General features: G+C 38.4%; 1 protein-coding gene across 11 annotated transcripts in view; it reads left to right on the top strand.

Annotated features, from left to right (window-relative positions):
• The window catches only part of ABI1 (abl interactor 1), a 129359-nt gene that overhangs the window by 17476 nt on the left and 91683 nt on the right, over positions 1-20200 (top strand). The gene's annotated exons all lie outside the window — the stretch shown is intronic.

Raw genomic sequence — 20200 nt, 5'->3', positions numbered from 1 at the left:
TTCGTTAAGAATATTTTTCAGTGAAGCTGGCTTTTTTCCTGTGAATGGTTGGCAGTAAAGAACACAATGACTGCTAGTATAGTTGGTGATACTTCCTTGATTTATGCTAGGAGGGTAGTAGTTTAGTCAACTTGGCTTTTGAATCATCCATGCAAATGTCAACACAGTAAAGAAGGCAAGTGCAATACAAGATATAGTAGAAAAATTAAAAGAAGTCAGTCTATTTTTACAGATGCAAAAAACATTTCAAGAAAACTCAGAACAGTTAATAGTATGATAATGCTTCAATAAGAAGTCAGTTGGAGCTCTGAAATAACAATCTAGAATCTGAACTCTCCAAAATGAAAACTTCTGGTGATTGTAATAAAATAGAATTGGAAAAATATAAGCAACTCTACCTAGAAATATTAGAAGGTAGAAAGTCATTGGTAAATAAACTAAAAAAGACTAACATGAGGCTAGCAGAGGTCAGCACTGAACTTCTCTTATACAAATAGCAGAACATATCTTTAGTCAGCATTCTTCATATAAGGCCAGACCTGGAGACACCTTGAGTAGGAAATCTTAATAGTTTTGTGCTCAGTAGAAATTCAGCTCCATGACAAAACTTGATGATTCCTATCTCAAGGCCACGGAATTCAAATATCAGTATGGAGACTTATTTGATCAGATGTTGCTGACTTTCAATCTGAATCCTATAGAGCTTATCCTATAGCATCAGTTGATCAGTCAAATTCTTATCAAGATCTGCTTTTGAAAATATCACAAAAATATGCACAGATTTTGCAGAGAAATTACATGATCTGAAACAATTTATTTAACAGACTTTATGTAACATTTTAATTGTTTTCCATTAAACACATGACATGAACTTTTTATTAAAGGAAAATATTTTTGGATAAATAAAAAAGAAAAGATGACAAATAGCTGGTATTATTATGAAAATAGTTTTGACCTTGTGGACTTCCGGAAAGGAACTTAAGGGTCTTTAGCATTCTTAAGACCATACTTTGAGAAACTTGAGTATGATTGGTTTAGTAGACTTAATGCCTTCCTTTTGTGGTACTAATGGGAGTTTAAATTCTAAATATCATTTTATAGCAGTATGCATCTCTGGCTAAAGTAGCTTGAGTATTACTTCATAAAAAATTCAAAGTTCCTTGTGTAAGTGTTCTCTTAGCATAGCATATACCATGTTAATTATTTTGCATATTTTTTTTTATATTCTGGGTCTTATTATTGCTCTGTATATTTCACCTCTCAGTAGCACTACTTTTGAAATACATGTTTTCTCCAAGTTTCACCCATGCCAAAAATTTTATAAATTGGCTAAATTTATTTGGTTAATAGGAAGTTGTCCCAATTATATCATTTCTATGAAGTAGTATGAAATACTAATTTTAAAATGATGTAGAAATTATTTAACTTATTTCTAATTTGAGTATGTTCCAAATTTGATTTGAAGAAACCTTACAGGATCTCAAGTTGGAAACATAGAAGTTCTAAGAGAAATAGCTCAGTAAAAGGAAATATGTATAATTATATGTAACATACCTCACAGTTCGACAGTGTATTAGTTTGTAATATTGTAACTGAGCAGACAGAGGCCTGTTCACCTGGTGCCTTGGTTTATAAGTCAACAATTAGTATTGGAAGAAGCAGGTTTTTATTTACAATACTCTAACCTTGGGGGTGCTGAGAGTACTTATTCTCAGAGACCTGTTCTTCCCTGAGACCTTGCATTTCCCTTGCTCCCCAAAAGGCTAAAAGTGAGAGTCAAGCCCAGTAGTTCCCTATATGCTTATCTGTGCTTAAGCCGGCTGTGCAAACGCCAGCAGCTCTCTCCTTCAGGGTCTGGCATATGTTGTCATCAGCTTACATGTAATAGTCCAGGAAAGCATGTGCTGTAGTTCACTGAATCACAGTGAAGTCCAGGAAAGGAACAAATCCTAAGAGAGTGGCCTTTCCATATGTCCTGCGTCCTAAAAGTTAGCATCTTGCAAGGTAGAGTCCTGGATGGCTTCTGAGTCATCTAGAGCGTGCACGATCAGGGCAGTGGCATGCTGCTCTTTCCCTCACAATACCAGGCCGCATGGCTGAATTCTGATTACAGACTGCCTAGCTGCTACATCATGGCTCTTCCTCCTCCACTCACTCCACCTGCATGGCTCCTGTCTCACTACTGGCAGCATGGCTGAATCTCTCCTCCTTTCAGACCACCTTTTTTACTACAGACCAGGATGGCTGCTACCCACTCTCTCAGCCCTCATGGTTGATCAGCATCTCCCTCTCTGCCTGGTTGCTACATCATGGCTCTCCATAGCAGACCAGCTTCCTTTTGCCTGCCCTAAGTTTAAATCCTGACCTGGAGCTTCCTGTATGAACGCCTGTGTGGCTTCTCCCACAATGAGGTGCATTTGCCAGTTTCCTATATCGTTTACATTCTTTGGCTGACACCTTTAGTCAGGGTAAGCTTGACTCAGTGATGCAGGGGGAACGCCTTCTTGCCTCAGGCCTCTGCCTCTCATGCAGGCTCTAGGACTCACCATAGATTCTGAAAGTCACATATATACCCTTTGCCCCCTGGGCAGTAGCACAGCTATTATTTAGCCACCAGCTTGCCATTGTTATAACAAGTACCCTAACTGCCATATGGTCTGCTTCCCCCACCCCCCAAAGCCTATGAGGGTTTCCTGGGGATCTCTTTCTCTGTACCCCATTTCATTTTGTTCAGTTATTCAGCATCTTTTTACTGCCTGTTATGTGCCAGATTGTGTTTTGTGAGTCAGATAAAATCTCTGCTCCCCCCACTAATGATAGAAATCGCATACTAGAATACATTTTATCTAGGGAAGTACATGTTTGTTACGGAACAGACTTAGAGGGAGGGACAAAATACTGTTACCAATGGACCCCCCTCCTGAGGTACTCCTGTACTTTTTGCCTTGCCCCCGCCAGGGAATTGGAATTATGGCTCTCAATGCCAGAGCTTGGTGAAAAGGGAAGGAACTATCTATTTAAAAGTTATACAGACTTAGAGTAATGAGTTAATGCCTTCATTAAAATCCCAAAGTCCCTTAAAACACCCACAAACACACATAGTCCTTCCTTACCCCCTTTGCCTAGTCAGGGGTACCATATCTCAGGAAAAAAAATAGAAGTCTGTGGCTCAGCTAGCCCCAGGTTCTTCTCAGTAATCCATGCTTGGTTGGCAGGACTCCCAGGGTTCCCAGCACCATTGGCTGCAGATTGTTGCCACAATCTCCAGTTCTTAATCCAAACCTGTGTTGCACCTTCTCATGGCCCACCAGGAAGAGTCCTTTCACTCCTTTCCTTCTCTGCACGGTCTCACATTGTCCCCATCCCTAGTCCTGCATTGTCTCTCCTGCTTCCTAAGCCACATGGACAAAGGGAGCCCCAAAACTGCATGGTTCCAACCCGTGGTTGCCATGCCTGGGTTTAAATCCCAGAGCGAATCTTCCTCTGCAACCCCATTTCTGACTTCTCCCGCAGTTGGCTGTACCTGCTTGCATTCCTGTATTTTTTCCAGCCTTTCTTGGCTGCCATATTAAGTCTGGGCAGGTGTGGCCCTGTGGCATGGAGCAAACCATCTCCAAGCTTTCATGTAGGTGCTGTGACCAGGGGAAGCTGCCTCCCAGTTATGTTATGGATGGAAATCACTCCCATCTCCCTGGCTCAAAGCATGGCTACAGCTACTTAACGTATCTATGAAACTAACCAGCTGTTGTAGATAATGTTAAATAACCATTTTGTATATTACATAGGAAGCTGGCCCAACTGTTAATATGCAAAATAACTCTGAGTAGCCCTGCTCCATGTGTCCCATCCCCCAGTTCAGACTTGTGGGGGAGAGGACATCTATATATTTTTAATATTTCCTGGATACCCTGAGTTCTGGACCCGTTACAAATCCCTCTTTGTGGGGGGCCCTGGCTGCACCCAGTTACATGTTGACATAGAGTATATATCAGGTGCCTCCAATTAGCCTGGTGTGTCAAAGAACTGAGGGGGACCAAAGTCTAGCCACCCTAAAATATGTCTTTTGGGATATTGATTTTAAGCTCATTATTAGGAAAGAGCAAACTCAGAAAGAAACCTTTGACCCTCTCCTTTTACCTGCCTGAAGGAATTCAGATAGAAAAACCTGCCTTAACGGAAAGGAGCATCATCACCTTAGCATCATAATATGACCTAAGTTTGACAGACAGGGAGAAATCTAGCAAAGCCTGTTTGTTGAACTTCTCTCTGTGTCCCATTGTTTCTGAGTGGCCCAGCAAGAATTTGTTCACCCTTTCTCATCCATCTGTAAATTACCTGCTTTCCTTTTGAAATCCCAGGCCCCTGGCTTCTCCTTCTTTGTCCAAAATGATGGCATATAAACGTCAACTGCCAAATGTATCTTTGAATCTCATTCTTATGGAATTCCTGCATGTAAATCCATAATAAATTTTGGACATATTCTCTTATCAATCTGTCTCATATTAATTTGATTATTAGCCCAGCTACAAAAACTTAGAAGGTGGAAGGAAAATTATTTTTTTGCCCCCCTCCAGAAGTAATGTTGGAGTTGAGATCTGAAGGATGAATATATGTTAACCAAGACATTTTGAGGGAAGGAAAAACAAGGTCCCTAGCAGAGGGAACAGGAACATTATGTATATAGGCACAAAGGTGAGTGAAAGCCCAGTAATTTTACACAAGTTAATAACCTGTGTGCATTAGAGCGTAGTGAACAAAGAGGGGAGAGTCATTTGTGAGGAGTCAGGTAGGGACCAGATCAAAAAAAGCTTTATAGCTGTTAAGGATATTGGCCTTTTTTTCTGAGGCCGATAGGACATTGAAAGTTTTAAGCAATGGGTTGACATTATCATTTTTACTTTCTGAGAAGATTATTCTTGTTTAGAGTGGAGAACAGATTGCAAGTAGGTTTGACAATGCATTGGAAGGAGCTCAAGAAGAGATTGGGTAGAAGCTAGCCTAGAGGTGATAGTAGGAAATGGTGAATTACCTAAAATCTGTGGTGCCTGTAGTCATTATGGTGTAGGCTGTTGACTGCCTGTTTTTATTTTCTAGAAAGAGAAGTGTTTGAGGCTACATGGATGAGTTAGAAGTAATTGAACAAGTAGTTTCTTCATATTCAACAGCTACTTATTAATTGCCTGCTCTGTGAAAGACTATTTTAGGTTTGTGGTGTTACGAGGTCCGCATTATATGTGATATAGTAGTTATGTATACAGCATTGAGTGATAGATTATAAAGCCTTAAATTTAGGGAAGAAAAAATGATGTATAGTATTTATGTTTAAATGAGGAAATGTTCTTATAGTAGAAAATAATTGTCATTTTTGAAAGATTTTTAATTTTAGTTTTGGCAGTCAGTTTATGGAAAGGAATAGAGTCAAGCATAATTTTTTTAAGCATTTAGGTAGTTAATACATTCCTATAAAAGATTCAGATAGTACCCTTATATTAAAAGCAAAACCTATGATTCCCCTTTTTCTTCTTTCCATATTCCTACTCATACCTTCCCCAAAACTGTTTCTAAGTTTCCTTTGTATTCTTTTCACTTTTTATACAAAGGATGAAGTGCTTTAGGAAGATTCATCTTACATTGTTGTGGGATGGATTTGTGAAGGGACAGAGTGACCAGTTAGAGGACTGTTATATCTGTCCAGATGTTAAGAGTATTTCTTGAATTGATATAGGTATAGTTAAGATTGAAAACAGAAGGAATAGATGCAAGTGAGAATCAGTAAGCCTTGGTGAAGGAAATACGGGTAGATGGAGAAAGGAAGAATTTATAGATGACTAATTTAACTCATAGCTCTTCTCCTCCACCATAAAGCTAATGTGTCTGTAGAAGGTAATTTGCAGTCACAGAAGTGAATCTAGAGACTCTTTCTTTTTCAGCCTTTAGTTAGTACACAGTTGTTCTGACACTTTCTAGTTTTTACTCCTCCACAATTGAATTGATTGGCAGAGCAGTGGGTTGGAAAATAGGAATGAGGCTTGATTGTTACTTGGCTGTGGCTGAAGTGGGAAGAGGGAGGAAAGGAAAGGGACACCAATGTCTCTGACTATATACTATTGGGGCATGAGATTTAGGTGCAGTTTTCTCCTTCTAATATTAATTTTGATGTCCTGTCATAACATACTATGTTATGGGCCTTGACATATTTAGACACTTAGAATCTTTTTATAAATACTTTCAAAATATAGGTGACTTATATGTGGATTGAAAGCTGTCCCTTTTGAAAAGGAACTTGTAGAGAAAATTCTGAGGAACAGTGCCCTGTTTGGGGTTTTCAGGGAAGGCTTCTCATAGAGTGAGTTTAGTTGAGTCATGAGTTTAAAGAGTTAAGAGGAAGGGGGGTTTGGAGGGAAGGGTTATAGGTAGTAGGAACAGCATGTGTACTAAGGCATGTTTGAGAGAGCTACAAGAAGTTTGCTTTTGGTAGTGTCAGATGCAAGAGAGAGGGTAGTGGAGATGAGGTCTCATTGAAAAAGATATGGTGGGGCAAAAGTAGGTTTATAGTTGTTTTACGGAAAATAATAATAATAATACAAGAGTAAACTGTGTTTTTTGCATACTCACAACTCTAAACCTCCTTTTGCCCCACCCACACTGCTTCATTAAACTGTAGAAAACCAGTTCAGTGTTTCCCACATTTGAAAACAAAGAAACCATGTTTTAAATTTAACACTGGTAAGATGAAATTGTACTTTTGCTATGTCGTGATATATATTCTGTTCCTTTGTCTAGATGTATTTGGCATAATCAACAGAGACCATTGAGTAAGTGGGTAAATGCAGGAGAAATGAATTATAGGCCTGAATAAATCACTTTTGTATGAAGTAAGTGTCATAACTTGGGGACTGTTTGCATTAGTAGATTTATTATTAGTATTTATTAATAGCTTGTGGAATATAGAGCCACTTGTCTCAAATTCAGTTGTGCATTTCTTTTACTCAGCCTTATTCCCCATCCTCTCCAAAAAAGGTAGGAAAGGCAGCATGGTACCATCTATATGAAAATCCTGCCATTATTAGGGCTTTTATTTTATGTTTTGTTTCTGAGTGACGAAGTGGGGTTTTGTGAGAGGATTAAATGATATATATTTCATCACTGAGAAGAATTGGACTAAAACATTCCTTTTACAGTCAGTCAGACAGAAGTCTTAGAAAAAAGTTTGCTTCCACCAAGATGTTTTAACCTTATGGCTACTATAAATTATATAATGAACTTGTTTTTTTCTCTTTGTGTATTCATGGAGATCAGAGCAAAACTCGTGGCTTCAATTTATTATATAGTACTTTGTGGTTTCTGTGACAGACAGTATAGTAACAACTTGCCTTTATTTTTTACATTGGATATCATGATTTTTATCTTGTCTGTTTTCCTGTTTTATTGTACACATTTTTGTACTGATACAGTAATAGCTAAATGGCCCTACACTAGACCAATATTATTGTAATCTTTTTTAGGGGGGATGTGAGGGGTTAGGTGTGGTCCAGGGCTCTGAAATTTTCTTTTAATGCTCACCAGGGGGACACATCATTAGGGTTGGAATCACTGTTTGAAACATGAGTGGGCAGATGTTTTCAGCAAAGGGCCAGATAATAACTTTTTTAGGCTTTGCAGTCCATATGGTCTGTCACAATGACTCAGCTCTGACATTGTAGTCAGGAAGCCGTACACTTTTGATTAGTTTAGCTTTATAGTGTAGTTTGAAATCAGGTAGTGTGATGTCTCCACATTTGTTCTTCCAAAATTGCTTTGCCTATTTGGGATCTTTTGTGGTTCATGCAAAATTTAGGATTTTTTTTCCTATCTGAAAATGCCATTGGAATTTTGATAGGTATTGCATTGAGTCTATTCATGGCTTTGGGTAGTACAGACATTTTAATAATATTATTTTTTTAATCCATTAACATGGGATACCTTTCCATTTATTTGTGTTTTAAACTTCAAAGTCTAATACTTTTTACAGCACAGATTTTTTTTACTTGGTTAGATATATTCCTATATACTTTATTGTTTTTGATGTATTGTATTGCTTAAATACAATTAAAATTGTATTTTATTACTTCTGATGTACTTTATTTGGATACCATTAATGGGATTTTAAAAACAGTTTCAGATACTTCATTGTTAGTGTGTAGAAATGCAATTGATTTCTGTGTGCTGATTTTGTATCTTACAAATTTAGTGACTTCTCATTCTAACAATTTTTTTGGTGGAGTCTTTAGAATTTTATATATAGAAGACCATCTGATCTGCAAAGAGACTGTTTTACTGCTTTCTTTCTGATTTGGATGCCTTTTATTTCATTTTCCTGCCTAATTGCTCTGGCTAGAACTTCCCAGTACTGAGTAGAATAGGGGTGGTTAGAATAAGCACTCTTGTCTTGTTCCTAATCTTAGGGGAAAAGCTTTTGACCTTTCACCTTAGAGTATGTTGTTAGTATGAGAGATATATGACCTTTATTATGTTGAAGTACATTTCTTTCATACCCAATTTGTTGGCAGTTTTTATCATGAAAGGATGTTGAATTTTGTCAAATGCTTTCTCTGCATTCTACTGAGACAATGATTTGATTTTTATATTTAATTCTATTAATGTGTACCATGACAATTATTGATTTGTGTGTGTTGAACCATCCTTGCATCCCAGTAATAAAATCCTACTTGATTATGGTGTATGATTTTTTTTAGTTGATACTTTTTTTAAGTGAGAGAGAGTAGAGAGAGAGATTGGTTTTTCCACTTATTAATGCATTCATTGATTGCTGCTTGTATGTGCCCTGACTAGAGATTGAACCTGCAGTGTTGGTGAATTGGGACAATGCTCTGACCAACTGAGCTACCCAGCCAGGGCCAGGGCTTTTAATGTGCTGCTGAATTCAGTTTACTAATACGTTGTGAAATTTTGCATGTATATAAATCGGGGTTATGGGCCTATATATAGTGTTCTGGTAATGTTCTTATTTGGCTTTGATATAAGGATAATGCTGGTCTTATGAAATAAGTTTGGTAGTGTTTCCTCCTATTTAGTCTGAGAAAGGTTTGCATTAATTCTTCTTTCAATGTTTGGTAGAATTCACCAGGGAAACCATCTTGTTATGACTTTTTTTCCTTGGGACATTACTGATTACTGATTTGATCTCCTTACTTATTACTGGTATGTTCAGATTTTCTAGTTCTTCATGATTCAGGCTTGGTAGGTTGTATGTTTCTAGGAATTTACTGATTTCTTCTAGGTTTCCAGTTTTCCTCCTGTTATTGATATCTAGTTTTATACTATTGTGGTCAGAAAAGATCCTTGGTATGATTATTTAAAATTTATTTTTCAGTTACAGTTTATTTTCACTATTATTCTGTATTAGTGTCAGGGGTACAGCAAAGTGGTTAGAAAATCATGTGCTTCGCAGAGTGGTCTCCCCACTGCTTCAGTTATCTAGGTGGCCCTATACCTATCTTGATATTATTGACTGTATTCCCTATGCTGTAATCCTTATCTCTGTGGCTATTCTGTAACTAAGCAATTTGTATTGCTTAATCCCGTCCCCCCCCCTTTTTTTTTATCCTCACCTGAGGACGTGTATTGATTTTAAAGAGAGGGGAAGTCGCTATCTTCACCTTTTTCATCCAGTCCCTTCAATTCCCCTCCCCTCTCACAACTGTCAGTCTTGTTCTCTGTATTTGAGTCTTTTTCTATTTTTCCATTAGAGTCCAGATATAAGTAAAATCATATGGTATTTGTCTGTCTCTGACTGGCTTATTCTTTGGTATAATTTCAGTATTATACAGGATCGAGCAAAAGTAGGTTTACAATTGTTTGTGTGGAAAAATAATACAATAGTTACTAAAGAATAATACAAGAATAAACTCTGTAACATATGATCTGTCCTGGAGAATGATCTGTGTGTGCTTAAGAGGAATGTGTTGCTAGTTGGAATATACTTATCTTTACCTTTCAGCTAAAAGAACCCCTTTCAGCATTTCCCATAAAGAGGGTCTAATGGTGATAAATGTCCTCAGTTTTTCTTTCCTGGAAAAGTCTTTACTCTCCCTCCCTCCCTCCCTTCCTCCCTCCCTTCCTCCTTTCCTCAGAGAGACAAAGACATTGATTTGTTGTTCCACTTATTTATGCATTCATTGGTTGATTCTTGTATGTGCCCTGACCAGGGATCAAACCTGCAACTGTGGGGTATCAATCAGGACAGTGCTCTAACCAACAGAACTACCTGGCCAGGGCCTTTATCCTTCATTTCTGGAAAACTTTGCTGGGTAAATAAAGTATTCCTTTCTGGCAGTTTTTTCTTGTAGCAGTTTGAATATATCCTGCCATTCCCTGAACAGTAAGGTTTCTGCTGAGAGATCTGTTGACAGCCTTACCAGGATTCCCTTGTAGGTAACAAGTTTCTCTTTTCTTGCTGTTTTTTAAGGTTCTCTTTTTGTCTTTGGATTTTGACAGTTTCCTTATAATGTGACTTGGAGACAATCGCTTTGACTGTAATGCGTTTGAGAACCTGTGGGCTTCATGAACTTGGATGTCCTACTCTCACTCCAGATTTGGGAAGTTCTCTGCTGTTATTTTTTTAGATACGCTTTTTGCCCTCTTCTTCCTCTCTTTTTGTGGGGTTCTAATAATTGACACATTTTCTCTTTATGATACCCCAAAATCACATTGGCTTTTTTCCTACTGTTTTTAATTTTCATTTTAATTGTTCAATTACAATTGTCTCCATTTTTCTCCCATTACTCTCCCCTGACCTACCCACCGCTCTCTTAACATCACATTCAGTCTCCCCTCCTCCCATTGTCTTTGTCCATGTGTCCTTTCTTTTTCATACTTTTCCTTTGTTCTTCTGTAACTGTATAATTTCAAAGTTCCTATCTTATACTTCAGATTCCTTCATCTGTTGATCTATGCTGCTGTTGATGGTCTCTGTTGAATTCTTCATTTCATTCATTTCTGTTTAATTCTTTATTATGATTTTGTTTGTATTAATTTCATTGTTATCTTTCTCTTTTCTTGTAGTTCATTGAGCTTCCTTGAAACAGCTGTTGGAATTCTTTATTGGGTTGGGGTTTTTTTTTTTGTGCTTAAATCTGGTGGTTTAATTTTTTTAAGTATATTTTATTGATTATACTATTATAGTTGTCCCATTGTTTTCTCTCCCCTTTATCCTCTTCCGCCCTGTACCTGCATTCCCTCCAGCATTTCCCCTGTCCCTTAGTTCATGTCCATGGGTTGTACATATACTTTCTCTGGCTTCCTCATTTCCTATACTTGTTTTAATGTCCCCGTCTGTTTTGCACCTATCAACTATGCTTCTTATTCCCTGTACCTCCCCCCACCCCATTCTCCCGCCTCCCTGCTGATAACCTTCCATGTGATCTTCATTTCTGTGATTCTTTTCCTGTTCTAGTTGTTTGCGTAGTTTTTGTTTTTTTAGGTTCATTTGTTGTGAGATAGTTGTGAGTTGTTGTCATTTTACTGTTCATAGTTTTGATCTTCTTTTTCTTAGGTAACTCCCTTTAACGTTTCATATAATAAGGGCTTGGTGATGATGAACTGCTCTAACTTAACCTTATCTGGGAAGCACTTTATCTGCCTTTCCATTCTAAAGGATAGCTTTGCTGGATAGAGTAATCTTGGGTGTAGGTCCTTGCTTTTCATGACTTTGTATACTTCTTTCCAGCCTCTTCTTGCCTGCAAGGTTTCTTTTGAGAAATGAGCTGATAGTCTAATGGGAACTTGTTTGCAGGCAACTGTCTCCTTTTTTCTTGTCCTTATCTTTCATGTTGGGTAATGTAATTATGATGTGCCTTGGTGTGTGCTTCCTTGGGTCCAACTTCTTTGAGATTCTATGGGCTTCCTGGAAGTCTGTTTCCTTTTCCAGATTGGGGAAATTCTCCTTCATTATTTTTTCAAATAAGTTTTCAATTTCTTGCTGTTCCTCTTCTCATTATGGCACCCCTATGATTTGGATATTGGAACGTTTAAAGTTGTCCCAGAGGTTCCTAAGCCTCTCCTCATTTTTTTGAATTTTTGTTTCTTCATTCTGTTCCGGTTGAATGTTTATTTCTTTCTTCTGTTCCAAATCGTTGATTTGAGTCCCGGTTTCCTTCCTTTGACTGTTGGTTCCCTGTATATTTTTCTTTATTTCATTTAGTATAGCCATCACTTCTTCCTTTATGTCATGACTACACTCAATCATTTCTCTGAGCATCCTTAGTTTTTTGAACTCTGCATCCAATAGGTTGGCTCTCTCCTCATTGCTTAGTTCTTTTCCTGGAGTTTTAATCTATTCCTTCATTTGGGCCCTATCTCTTTGGATGTATGTGTTACATTGTAAGGGGCAGAGCCTCAGGTATTGGCCAGGGCAGGGCAACCCACTTCACTGTATTGCAGTGCTGTATGTGGGGGAGGGGTCAGAGATCAGTGTCACTTGCTCTGCTCTTGCTCCACTTTTAGTCACTTCCCCCACTTGCGAATTGTGGAATTGCACCCCTCAAGGTGTTGTTCTGGTGCTGATTCCCAGGTGGGTGGTTTTGTATACATTCTAAGACCCTGTGGGCCCCTCCAGTGGATCCTCCTGTGAGACTGGCAGTTTCTCCTGCCGCGCAACCACCTCAACTTTTTACAGTCAGAGGTTTTTGAGGCTTTATTTTCCTGTGCTGGAATGGAACCCTATGTTGTGTGGTCTGTCTCACTTCCCAATTGTACCTCCTGGTTTATCTGCACACGAATGTGGGACCACCTGGTCCACCAGCCACTGCCTTGCCACACGTCCTCTCTGTCTCTGCTGCCCATCTCTGCCCCTCCTACCAATCTGGATGAATGTTTTTTCTTTAACTCCTTGGTTGTCCAATTTCCATACAGTTTGATTTTTTGGCAGTTCTGACTGGTTTTTGTTTTTAAACTGTTTGTTATCCTTCTTTTGGTTGTGCAAGACAGTGAAGCATATCTACCTATGCCTCCATGTTGACCAGAGGCCCCTGTTGGGTTAATCGAAGAATTCCCATGCTTTTGGGTGTTGGTTACTGGAAAATTATTGTGAGCCTTTGATGGTTTTTGTGTTTCCTTGAATTTTCATGTTACTTGAATTCTGTGTTGCTGTCTTTCACAGTTGAAGTAGCAGTCATCTCCTTTGGTCTTTATTGGTTGACTTTATGTGAGAAATAGCTTCTGTCAGCTCTGCTAGGGATTCAGAGGCTTTTTCTTATGTACATATGCCTGCTCCATGTTTCTTGCTCCTCCTTGTGGCAGAATTCCTAAGTTTATGTGCCTTCTCTAAATCTGCAAAGCACCAGCTGGTTGCTGATAGCCTCCTCTTTTCTTTCCCAAGGGTGGTGCTTACAAGCCCAATTTTATGGTCTCTCTCAGGCCTGCAAATTTGGGCTGGTTTCCATCCATGCTCACTGGCCTTTTGCAGAAAGCTCACTCACCCCTGGAGCCAGGCCTGAGGTGGGGGTGTGTGTGGGTCAGGCACATGAGGCACTGACAGTGCCGGTGGGCCAGTTTGGGAGAATCTCCAGGCAGAGTGTTCCTAGCAGTTCATGGCCCAGGATTAATGGAGTTTTTGACCTACTTAGTAAGATCCACATCCTTTTGATATGTTTCATTTTGAGGTCTGATTGCTGGTCTTCTAGCTGTTCACTACTTGGTATTTCTGGATAGGGCAAGAGGGAAATAGGTTTCTTTGGCAGTGTGTCACAAAGCTGGGGGTGTGGGGCACTCCCTCACACACACTCACATTACCTCTGGGAGAAGTTATTGTCTGAGAAGAGCTTTCTTGGCATTGAGCTGTGCTGCCTTGTAGGAGGGATAAACATGATTAAAATCAAAATGTTTGTCTTATCCTTTCCAGTCCATAGTAGCTTGGATTTTTTTGCTCCAGTGGTGGGCTGGAACTTACCCACCAGACTCCTCCTGGACTTCCACAAAGGTTCTCTTGTCTATGGGTGATTGGCTAAATTAGTGTTCTATGGGGGCTCTTGGACTACAGCTGTGAGGGACTAGAGCTGTTTCATGGGCCAGTTCAGGATCCACATCTAGGACGTCTGTATGTCTATTACCTAATACACAAGTGGGTGAGAGTCCTCCCAGGTCCCTTAGTATTTGGTGCTGGTGTCATAAGCAAAGCTAAATGGGGCTGTAGCTGAGTCCTCTGGTATGGAGCTGGTTCCAACTCTGTAGCCAAGAGCACAGTTGAGTCAGTGCCTGGGTGCAGGCCTGTCTTTGTTAAACAGCTCTTCTTCATCTTGGACTCCACCAAGGTTTCACAATCTCCTCTGTAAATCCCACAGCTCCCACAGAGGCACTTGTGTCCGTGAATGGATGCCACATTGTTGTTGAAGGTGGATTCAGTGAAGGCTGTCTTTGGCTATCTTGCTGACATTACCTTTTCATATAAACTTCAGAATCACTTTGCTGATATTTACAAAATAACTTGCTGGGATTTTTATTGGGATTACATTGAATTTATAGATCAATTTGGGAAGAAGTAACATCTTGACAATAGGGAGTCTTTCTATCCATGACCAGGGAATATCTCTCCTTTCATTTAATTGTTTATTTTGTTCATCAGAGTTTTGTGGTACTCCTTGAATAGGTCTTGTACATATTTTGTTAGTTTTCTTTTTAATGCTTTTGTATCCCTTTAATTGGTACTTGGATTTCTTCTTGGTCAAATTATTTGGTTTGGATATCATATATAGTAATTTATAAATAAAATAGTTTCCCTTTTTGTCTCTTTCTATGTTATAACTGATGTGTACAAACAGAATATTCCTCTGTTCAAATGCCAGACTTTTATTTGGAATAGGTATGAGAATGATTCTATATATTGGATTATTTTTGGAATTGCTGTAATTTAGTAATTTAGTTGATTTCAATAAAGTGTCTCAATTGATTTTCATACTTTTATTATTCTTTTACTTTCATGTAACAGGTTAAGAAATTAGGGTAAATGTAGTTTGTCAGATAGTATCATACTAGTTCTGATTTTTGGAAAACATGGCTAATAAATCACAGAATGGAGACAGCCAAGACTAATTCTGTAAGACTGTATTGTAAACTGGTATAAGTGATGAAATAGTCAATGGTAGGACAAGGTACTTTTGTTGGTATTTATAGGACCATTTTTTTTAAAGCAGAAATACATTGTTTTTAAATCATTTAATTAAGGGTGGGCTGATTGTGATGGTATTAACAACCACCTTACCTAGCAGTTTGTGAAATTATGCATTATAATACCTTCTCTTAAGTAATTTCCTTGCAAAGTCACATTTGTTTGGGTGTGAATAAAAGATGTAAGTCTGTTACCTTGGTGAGGAATACCGTAGAAAAGTGTTAAATGTTTAATTTTTTTAAAAAATTATTTTATTTATTATTAGAGAAAGGGAGGGAGAGAAAACATCAATGTATGGTTGCCTCTCATGTGCCCCCAACTGGGGACGTCGCCCGCAAGCCAGGCATGTGCCCTGACTAGGAATTGAACCAGTGACCCTTTGGTTCGCAGACCAGTGCTCAATCCAGGGTTAAGTGTTTAATTTTTGTTTCATTTATAGAACCCATGCATAGAGCATTAATTGTTTTATAGATCAAAAACATTTTCAGCTCTCCTGAGAAAGCTTTCTCTAGTCTCTTTTGCTTCCAGTTAATTAAAATTCATGTGGTACACACAACAAACCTTACTAAACAACACTCCTCTACCATACGTTTCCTAGTTTCCTTGCAACAATTTACCACACTCAGGAGCCCAAATCCCCCTTTCCTTTGGTCACTTCTCTCCAATTTGTTGCCCTTGGTTAAGATGGTATAGAAGCCACAAAGTATAATCCCCTTTTTGAGTTACTCAAGTTTTCCCACATATGTACGTGTTGCATGCGTAAGTAAAACTTTTTTCATCCTGTTAAAAAATATTTATGTGGTACACAAATTAGTAAATGATGACTTGGAGTGGTAAAGTATTATTTTAGAGAATATACTTTAGAAGTTCCACTCTGACACATTAGAACTATACTTTCTTCACTTTTAGGATTATAGATGGGGATGCAGTGTGGCATAGTGGAATACCATGGCCTTTGGAGACACAATGGCCCTATTGTTTCTTAGCCATGTTACCTTGGGCAAGTTACTTAACCTCACCAAAATTTTTTTCCTCGGTGTTAAAGTGGGAATATTTAACATAAAGATGACTTTCTTGTGTGTGGTATAGAGCACATACTAAAACAGAATTCCTGTCTCCACTCCTGTCTTCTCTGTATTTTCCAATCCATTTCATAAAACTGCTTCTGAAGTAATCTTTCTGGAGCCAAAAACCAGCCATGCCTCTTCTTCCTGAAAATCATTCAGTGGCCCAGGAAGTCCAAATTCCTCAAGGGCTTATCAGATTTCTCTAGCCTTGTGGTCTGTTTCCCCTTTGGGCTTGCTGGATACTTAAGCTTGCTCACCTCCAAAGCTAATGTTCATTTCATTATGCTTTGAACCCTGTCTTTTGCTCTTTGCCCTTCCCTTTCCTTACCCCCAAGCTGCTTTCGTTCTTCAGAACGTTATGTGAAATAAAATTTCTGTTGCTTGAGTGCATATAAGATTAAGAGCATTGTAAAGAGCATTGGACTAGAAATCAGATCTCGGTTCTAGTCCTAGCGTCTTCATTTACTAGTTAGGGTATCCTTGGACAAATTAGTATTTCTGAGCTTGACATAGTGCCTTTATCTGTGAAACCAAGATATTTGCATAGTTTTCTATGTAAATATGTTTTGAAAACTAAATAGTTATACATAACTGTTAAAAAATATTACTATCAAGATTTTATTTTGGGTATTTGTAAGAAGGCTGTGTTAATGTTTGAGGAGAAAGATTAAGCTGTGGATTGAATTATGTCTCCCCCATTTATATGTTGAAACCCTAACCTCCCATGTGACTGTATTGGAGATGGGGCCTATAAGGAGGTGATTAAGGGGTAAATGAAGTCTAGGGTGGATCCCAGATCCCTTAGAACTGATGTCCTTATAGAAGAGGGATCAGAGGTGAGTCTCACTCCACAATGTGAGGACACAGGCACATGTCCATGTGCAAGCCAGAAAGTCAACTCTCATAAGACACAGCCCCAATCTTGAGTTTTCCAGCCTATAGAACTGTGAGAAAATAATTTTCTGTTATTTAAACCTCTATGATATTTTATTATGAACAGACTATAATACAGATTGAAATACAATCACTATGTAGGAAGGGCAAACTAGAATGATTTCTCAGATGATGTTTTAAGAAGTAACACAATCAGCTGTAAATTAGTAGACTAGTTTAGAAAATAGCCTTGGAATTTAGGAGTTACCCCATGACTAAGGAGTATTACTATAAATTGTTACTTTTCAGTTTAATGAAAACTCCTTTTTGAAACTTATTCTCCCTCTTCCCCATGTAAAGTTAAATTATTTAGGATATATTTTTGGTTGTACGCAATAAAAATCAACTAGGTTTAAATACTAGACAACATCATTTTATATCACCAGAAATTTCAAGGTAAAATTATCTCAGGGTTTGCTAATTCTTTAGTTCACTGTCATTAAGGATTCAAGTTCTGTTTTCCTCTTCATATTTGGAAGTGTGATAGTGAGGTATTATTAGCTCATTCTTAGTCTTTTGGTGCCTGCAAGTTGATTGCAGTTACATGTTTACTTGGAAATGTCACAGAATGAAAGCACAAATCATTTATAATCCAACTGATAATGTGCTGATGTATCTGGTGAGTCAGTTTGTATAGGTATTTAATTAAACCAAAGAAAGTTAGGTCACACTATATATACAGATACATATTCTATTTTCCTGTAAAGATTATACCAAGAGAATTTGTGTAATTAAAATAATCATTTTTTTTTTGATTATTGAAGTAATGATCATTGAAAAAATTAGATCCAGAAAAATACAAAGAATATTAACTCACCCATATTTTACTATCTAGAGGTAACTGCTAATATATTCATAAATTTTATTCTGTGTTTTTGTTTGTGTTCATACGCACAATTTTAAAAAAAGGTATATAATCATTTTATAACCTGCTTTTATTATTGAATACTTTTAAAGTATATTACTATAGTTGTCTCATTTTTTCCGCCTTTCCCCCCCTCCGCACAGTACCCGCTTCTCTCCAGCAGTATCCCCTCTTCCCTCCAGCAATTCCCCTGTTAGTTCATGGCCGTGGGTTGTGCACATAAGTCTGTTGGCTTCTCCATTTCCTATAATATTCTTAACACCCCCCTACTTTGTATCTACCAATTATACTTTTTAATCCTTGTACCTTTTCTTCCATTTTCCCCTTCCCCTCCAAACTAATAACCCTCCAAATGATCTCCATACTTAACGGTTTTGTTCTGGTTCTGGTTGTTTGCTTTTTTTTTTCTTTTGGTTTGTTTGTTTTGTTTGATTCAGTTGTTGATAGTTTTGTGTTTGTTGCTTTTTTAATGTTCATAGTTTTGATTTTCTTCTTTTTCTTAAATAAGTCCCTTTAACATTTTATGTAATAAAGGCTTGTTGATGATGAAATCCTTTAGCTTTACCTTGTCTAGGAAGCACTTTATCTGTCCTTCCCTTCTAAATGATAACTTTGCTGTATAGAGTAATCTAGGTTGTAGGTCCTTGTTTTTTATCACTTTGAATACTTCTTGCCAGTTCCTTTTTGCCTGCAAAGTTTATTTTGAGAAATCAGCTGATAGTCTTATGGGAACGCCTTCATAGGTGACTATCTGCCTTTGTCTTGCTGCTTTTAAGATTCTGTCTTTATCTTTAAACTTTGGCACTTTAATTATGATGTATCTTGGTGTGCTCCTCCTTTTTGGGTCCATCCTGTTTGAGACTCTCTGTGCTTCCTGGAGTTGTATTTTTATTTCCTTCACCAAATTAGGGAAGTTTTTATTCATTATTTTTTCAAATAAGTTTTCAGTTTCGTGCTTTAACTTTTCTACTGGCATCCCTATGATTTGGGTCTTGGCACGTTTGGAGCTGTCCCAGAGTCTTCTTATACTGTCCTTGTTGTTTTTTGAATTCTTGTTTCTTCTTTCCGTTTGGGTTGAATCTTTCTTTCTTTCTTATGTTCCAAATTGTTGATTTGAATCCCAGTTTCCTTCCCTTCTCTGTTGGTTACTTGTATATTTTTCTTTATTTCACTTAGCATAACCTTCAGTTCTTCCTTTATGTTGTTGCCATACTTAATGAGTTCTTAGAGCATCTTGATCACCAGTGTTTTGAACTCTGCATCTAATAGGTTGGTTATCTCCATTCCATTTAGTTCTTTTTCTAGGGTTTTGTTCTGTTCTTTCATTTGGGCCATATTTCTTTGTCTTTTCAATTTGGCAGTCTCCCTGTATTTGTTTCTGTGTATTAGGTAGAGCTGCTTTGACTCCCTATAAAAGGCACCTGTAAATTGTGTGGGGTGGAGTCTTGGGTAACCACCACTTTAGGGCACACACTTCACTGCTTTGTGGCTCTTTGTGAAGGGAAGGGCACGGAGAGGTAACTGTACTTCTGCCTGGCATCTGGGTGTTTGCCTGGCACTTGCCCTATTTCCAGTCACTTCACCCACTTCCTGTATGTGACTGGCGCCCCTTTAGCTTTTGCCCTGGAGTTGAATCCCAGAGTGGGTGGGTTTGTGTTCATTTAAGACTATGCAGGCCCTTTAAGTGGCATTTCTTGAAAATCAGGCAGTTTTTTCTGCTGCCCCAAGCCCCACCGGTTTTTACATCCAGAAGTTACATTGATTTATCTTTCCAGTACTAGAACCTTGGGCTATGCCGTCTGGCCTGGGGCTGAGATTGCTTGCTCCCAAAGTATCCCTTCTTGTTTTTTTTAAAGATTTTACTTATTTATTTTTAGAGAGAGGGGAAGGGCAGGAGAAAGAGAGGGAGAGAAACATCAATGTATGGTTGCCTCTTGAGCACCTTCTACTGGAGACCTGGCCTGCAACCCAGGCATGTACCCTAGACTGAGAATCAAACTGGCGACCCTTTGATTCGCAGGCTGGCACTCAATCCACTGAGCCACACCAGGTAGGGCTCCCCTTTGATTTTTATCCACCACATGTGAATGAGGGATTGTCTGTGCCCGTTCTGCTGCCACCTCCTCTCCATGCCACCGTGTCTCCATGCCTCTCCATCCTGTCTCTGTGTCT

This window comes from Desmodus rotundus, chromosome 4, assembly GCF_022682495.2.
Source record: "Desmodus rotundus isolate HL8 chromosome 4, HLdesRot8A.1, whole genome shotgun sequence".
NCBI classification, from domain to species: domain Eukaryota; kingdom Metazoa; phylum Chordata; class Mammalia; order Chiroptera; family Phyllostomidae; genus Desmodus; species Desmodus rotundus.
The sequence above is the reverse complement of the archived record's forward strand: the minus strand, read 5'-3'. Positions and strand labels throughout refer to the sequence as shown.